This window comes from Sapajus apella, unplaced genomic scaffold (assembly GCF_009761245.1).
Source record: "Sapajus apella isolate SASKATOON/1434 unplaced genomic scaffold, GSC_monkey_1.0 scaffold10, whole genome shotgun sequence".
NCBI lineage: Eukaryota > Metazoa > Chordata > Mammalia > Primates > Cebidae > Sapajus > Sapajus apella.
The window spans coordinates 633,476-640,452 of NW_022436950.1; positions in this window are offsets into that span (position 1 = coordinate 633,476).

Below are 6,977 nucleotides of genomic sequence, written 5' to 3' on the forward strand. Positions count from 1 at the left end.
CCCCCACCACACCCCTCCATCACACCCATCACACCTGTTCCTCACGCCCCTTCACACCCCTCCATCACACTTCTCCTTTACACCCCTCCATCACACTCATCCACACCCCCCCACCACACTCTTCCAACACACCCCTCCACACCCCACCATCACACTCTTTCATCACACACCTCCATCACACCTTTTACATGTGGAGAGAAGGAGATAGGCCTGGCGCGCCGTAAGCTTGGAAAAATGCTTGCTGTGCTTTCTTGTGATCACTGTTGTTCTTCTGCAGTCCTTCCCCCGTCCGTGTAGCACTCTGTTGTGCACTCATGAACATGGTTTCCAAGATGATGTGCACTTGACACCTGCATCCTGCTCTTCTCACCTGGCCTGTGATGAAGTGCCTAACTAGCAGGAACCTGCAATCACGGGAAGTGCCTACATGCCTCCCAGTGCAAGAGAAGGAAGGAGAGGTGTTCTTGGCCTGCCTCTGCTGGTGGTCCTCTTAGGATCTAATCTCTTTGGGGGTTGGAAGCCTTAGGGTTCAACGTCATCAGGAGCAAAGCTCGTACATATAGCATCCACTCCTAGTCCTGGAAATCCAGTTGTGAGCCGGGGGCTGACAAAAAGAGCAGAATGCGGGCAGCCCTCTCAGGGCCACCCTTCCTGACTCTGGGGGCTGGCAGGCATGGGCAGCACCTCCTCTAAACAGCCCCAGGCGCAGTGTGAGCACCTCCTGAGTGCTGTAAGAGACTGGCTTTCTAGGTGCTGTAAGAAGTGCCACTGCAGACTTCAGAGGAACATGGTTTCTTTCATTTCATAACCTGCTTGGCATAAACCTCATGACTTTATTGCAAAGTGTTTGGAAGTGGATAAGAAATGCCCATGACTGCAGAACCCTCAACAGTCCTTGCTCCATTTGTGAGCTGTGCCATGGGTGGTCTCTGCATTTCCCTTTTCTCACAGAGCAGGCATCCTGGCTCCATATTCCAGTTTACCCAGATACCGTTGAAAACCGCGAGCTCCAAGTTTCTCTGCAAAGTATCAATAAGCCAGTAGGTTCAGTTTCCCTGTTCTTTGTTCTCCATTCTAAAGTTTAACTTCCTTGTTCTCTTCATCTCCTTGCCTCTAGTTTCAGTAAACATCCTTCCCACCAGCTCTAATCAGTAATTCACATCTGTTTCCCTGGTCACCTGCTCTGTCCTGAGTTACCCCTGGTCAACTGCTCTGACCAGAGTCCTCACCTTTAGTCACCTGCTCTGTAACCGTCTTTCTCACCAAAGCTGCTCACCCCGCCACTCTGGCTTGTACCCCTGCTCTCTTTAAAATAGCCAGTCGGAATTAGCTTAGACCGTGCGTCCAGCTCTAGCCAGTAGGGGAACAACACAGCAGTGGAGGCTACCTGCCTCAGGGATAAGAACCCCTTTCCCTCCCTTGTTCAGGTGTACTCTTGCCATTGCTCCATCTGCAAGATGCACACTTCTATAGAAGTAAAAATTGCCTTGCTAAGAAAATTTATGTTCAAGTGCTATTTCTTTTGTGGCATGGAAAATCTGCTTCTAACAATATCAAAGCCATTCCAGTTTTCTTGGTAGGGATGGTTCCTTCTCCCACTTTCCCACTGATGAAAGGAAGAGGGATCCCAGGAGGGAACTGAAGGGACGCTGGAAGGGGCTGTGTGCCCCAGGGGATGCCCATGCCTTTGAAGCTGAGGCTGGGATGGCAGAGGGAGGGGAAGGCCTGGCTCACTCCCACCGCTGGCCTGATTTCTTTTTCTTGCCTAATTGCTCTGGCTAGAATGTCCAGTACTGAGGGCTGAGTGACCTCCAGGGTGGCCATTGGTCCTCAGGGCCTCCCAGTAGCAGGGTGTGGTGGCTTCAGGCCTGGGGACAGGCAGTTGAGTAGAAGAGGAGGAGGAGGAAGAGGGCCCAGGAGGGGGACTGAATCCAGAGGGAAGCTGTTGGAATCTGGAAGCCTGGGATGCTCTCCCACACCTCCAGCACTTCATCAAGTATGGATGCTTTTCAAAGTATAATGGACACTTGTCAATAACAAAAACAAAAACGGTAAACTTTTTCCCCTTTGGTTTTATTAATCTGAGGCCACATTTAGGCAAATCCAATCTACTCCTGTGTCTAAACTTTCTTTCACTTTAAGAAAAAATAATCTAAAATTGTGTTTTTTCCCCTAAAGAGTCATGGGAAGAATCAATTTATCACACATAATTTTAGTGATAGAATTTCTAATAAAATGGGATTTTTCTTTAATTTATTACTAAATAAAAACTGGAATAATTAGCCACTCAAACGTGTAGAGTTACATCTTCAAGAAAGAACATTATAATGTGTCTTATGTGCTAGGAAATTTTCCATATTGCTTGAAGAAATGAAAAGAAGGGATAGGAAGTTGAGGTAAAAAGTGATTTCCATGCCAGAGTTCTCTTGTGTGGATCATAGGTCACTCTTCATTAACTGCTTGGTAATTTATTGCAAAATAAGGTAATTTATTCAGTGTTGAAAATATAATTTCTTATAAACTGAAAGAAAATATTTGTTTAAGGGATACATAATAAATAAATTAATGTAAACACACACTTACACACATATACATATGTTATTTTTCTTCCTTCCTTCTTTCCGTTATAGAACATTTAAAAAAACTTTTTTAAAAATAGAGGAAAATGATGAACCTCGTGGATTCAAACATTTTCATTGTTTTGCCAATCTAGTGCCAGTTATTGCCCTGCTGGTTTTTTCTAAAATACATCAAATCCCAAACATCTTGTCATTTGACTTACAAATGCCTTGGTCAGGCCTTTCCCCCCGTAAGCCCTGTGTATACGACTGTCCTTCACTCCTAACTAGATTAAGAAGACTTTCTTTATCTTTATAATCCCTAATTATCCAGAGACGTGTTTTCACAGTTGGTTTGTTTGAATTAGGAGCCAAACAAGTTCCCATTTCCTTCCATGGAGCCTGTTTTAGCCTCTTTCCTCCCTTCTGTGCCCCTACTGGCTGGTTGCAGTGCCCCATGCCCTGGATATGCCAACTGTGTCTGTGTGGTGTTTAACATTCTCCTCTACCCTTGAATTTCCTGTCAATTGCAGTTAAAACTAGGGGTCTTAGCTATGCAGGCCCTCTTTTGATTCCATATGAAGTTTAAGGTGATTTTTTACAGTTCTGTGAAGAAGGTCATTGGTAGCTTGATGGGGATAGCATTGAATCTATAAATTACTTTGGGCAGTATGGCCATTTTCATGATATTGATTCTTCCTAACCATGAACATGGAATGTTTCTCCATCTGTTTGTGTCCTCTCTTATTTCCTTGAGCAGTAGTTTGTAGTTCTCCTTGAAGAGGTCCTTTACATCCTTTGTTAGTTGTATTCCTAGGTATTTTATTCTCTTTGTAGCAATCATGAACAGGAGGTCCCTCTTGATTTGGCTTTCTATTAGTCTGTTATTGGTGTACAGGAATGCTTGTGATTTCTGCACATTGATTTTGTATCCTGAGACTTTGCTGAAGTTGCTTATCAGTTTAAGGAGATTTTGGGCTAAGACAGTGGGTCTTCTAAATATGCAAACAAGTCATCTGTAAATAGAGACAATTTGACTTCCTCCTTTCCTAATTGAATACCTTTATTTCTTTTTCTTGCCTGATTGCTCTGGCTAGAACTTCCAATACTATATTGAATAGGAGTGGTGAGAGAGGGCATCCTTGTCTAGTGCCAGATTTAAGGGCTAATATCCAGAATCTACAAAGAACTAAACCAGATTTACAAGAAAAAACAAACAAGCCAATTCAAAAGTGGGCGAAGGATATGAACAGACACTTTTCAAAAGAAGACATATGTGAGGCCAACAAACGTGAAAAAATGCTCATCATCACTAGTCATTAGAGAAATGCAAATCAAAACCACATTGAGATACCATCCCACGCCAGTTAGAATGGCGATCATTTAAAAAATCTGGAGACAACAGGTGCTGGAGAGGATGTGGAGACATAGGAACACTTTTATACTGTTGGTGGGAGTGTAAATTAGTTCAACCATTGTGGAAGACAATGTTGCGATTCCTCAAGGACCTAGAAATAGAAATTCCATTTGACCCAGCAATCCCATTACTGGATATACATCCGAAGGATTATAAATCACTTTATTATAAAGACACATGCACACATACGTTCGTTGCAGCACTGTTTACAATAGCAAAGACCTGGAACCAACCCAAATGCCCATCGATGATAGACTGGACAAGGAAAATGTGGCACATATACACCATGGAATACTATACAGCCATAAAAAACGATGAGTTCGTGACCTTTGTAGGGACATGGATGAATCTGGAAATTCTCAGCAAACTGACACAAGACCAGAAAATCAAACTCTGCATGTTCTCAGTCACAGGCAGGTGCTGAACAATGAGAACACATGGACACAAGGAAGGGGAGCGTCACACACTGGGGACTCTGTGGTGGTGGGTATGTTGGGGAGGGATAACATGGGGAGAAATGCCAGATATAGGTGACAGGGGGATGGAGGCAGCAAATCACCTTGTCATGTATGTACCTATGCAGCAATCCTGTATGATCTGCACATGTACCCCCGAACCTAAAGTACAAAAAACAAAAGAACCTAGGGGGCTGCCAGCCTCACAGGTGTGTAACCTGTGAAATTTTATGGGCCCTGCACTTAGAAGGGCTCTGTGCTTGGCTTAATGCTCGGCCAGGTCTGCCCTGAATCTTGATACTTTTACCTTCGAACTTGTGTTTTGGAAGGACTGCACAGCAGGAGCAGGAGCACGTGAGATTTGCAGGATGTACATGTCTGCCCTTCCTTGCCTCTCCATTCACATGCAGCATTGGTGAATTCCAGTGACACTAGGATGCATGGGAGACCAGCAGGACTCAAGGCCAGGAGCAGGTCATTGTGTGTGTCTGCCACTGAGTCTATGGGAAAGCCATGCTTTCCACGTGAGGTCCACTTGAAACACAGAAAGAAGGCAGTGGCCTTGTGAATAATACCAGCAGCCAAGGACCCCAATGCACTTTTTTTTTTTTCCCTCTTTCTACCTTCCTGTATTGGCCAAGCATTTACACGGAAAACAATGCCTGGAAGGAAAGGGGAAGACAGGAAAAGCCACAGTTCTTTCTTTCCATTCTTCCATATTCACCAGTAAGCTGAAGGCAGTGTCAATAAGGCAATATCATTGCCAGTATCAAGAAGTGAAATAAAAACCCTTGATTTAGTTTTGCACAGCATTTCCACTGTCCTCGTAAAAATTAAATATACATACCTGTTTGAGCTACAAAATAGGAATTGTGTAATGTCTGTGTTTCTGCATGGGATCTAATGCTCCTACAGTTGTATTTAAAATTGGCACTGCACAATATAAAGATGAACAGTAAAATTCAGCTAAAAAATTAAAATTTGGAAATTTCTTTACTTAGAATGACCTTAAATAGCAAATAACAATGGTAAACTATTAAAGTTAACACAGGAAAATAAAAAGTTTTCCTTTTTAACACTGTTAAGAGCAGTTCTCCTTGTTTTGTGAACAAGAGACTCTGTGCTTTCATTTTACAATTCCTTCCCCCACCTATCACAAATGAAGTTGCTGGCCCTGGCTCCGGAACCTGTGAGCATGGAGTAAAGCCCTCCTACAGCTGCACAGAGCTGGTGCTCCCTCCTCACTCATGTGCTCTGTGGTCTTTGTGGTCTTTGTCCTCTTCGTCTCTAGGTCCCAGCAGACTAGGAGCACAGACAGGGCAGCCTACAGGTCAGTTCTGCACTGGGCTCCCTGTTCTCGGCATGGTCTGTGCATGGAGAAGACTCTTCAGTGCCTGGGAATAGGTGAGTGGGTTGGAGCGAGGTCTAGCAGGCATCCTGGAGAGGAGGATGTGATGCAGACTGGGTCAGTGTTGGATGGTGGGGATGAGAGAGAGAGGATGAAGGCAAGATTCTTTTCTACAGGGCACTGAAAGCCAGGGGTAGGCTGTCCCTCTCACCTTCTCTATGGAGTCCCCTTTCCTCCTTCACCAACACTCTCTCTTTGGCCATTGCCTCTTCTCCCACCATGACTCTCTTTTGATAATGTCACATCTATTTTATCGCTAAAATACATAAGCCATAAAATGGCTGTTTTATGAATAAGGGACTGTGTGTTTTTATTGTACAATTCCTCCCCCAATCTATCACAAATGAAGTTGCTGGCCCTGGCTCCAGAACCTGTGAACATGGTGTAAAGCCCTCCTGCACCTGCACAGAGCTCAGGCTCCCTTCTCACTCATGTGCTCTGTGGTCATTGTCCTCTACGTGGGGCTAGGATGGATGTAGGGGTGGAGGACAAGCAGGGAAACTGGGTTCTGGGTATCTGGTTTGGGCAACTGGGCGGATGGGGTGTCTTTACCTGAGCTGCTCCCTGAAGGAGTCAGGGCTGTGGGAGACTTCGTGTTCCACTTGGGACCTGTGAAATTTGGGGTGTCTCAGGATGGTGCCTGTAGCCATATTCAACATGGAAGAGGGCTCCTGATTTGGGAGTTGGTGGCTCATATATTTCAGCCATAAAATAGATGTGACATTATCAAAAGAGGGCCATACTGGGAGAAGAGGCGATGGCCAAGGAGAGAGTGTTGGTGAAGGAGAAAAGGGGACTCGTAGAGAAGGTGAGAAGGGACAGCCACAGAGACCAAGGAAAGCAGGAGGAGGCATGGCCGTAGAAGCTGGCAGGGTTGCTGTCGACAGAGCAAGGCAGAGTACAAGAGGATCCAAGTCCTGAAATGGCCCACTGGGACAAGAAGAGGACCCAGGCTGGAGAGCTGTGGAGGAGGCAGAGGAGACAGATCTTAGTGACAAATCTGGTGTTGGGGGCTGATGAGAGGGTGATCCAGAAGAGGTGGCAGGAAACTTGCAAGGCTCTCATGTTGGGGAGGAGGAGGAAACAGAAGATGGGAGGCAGGGAGGAGTGAGGCTGGGATGGAGCTGAGGACGGGAGGC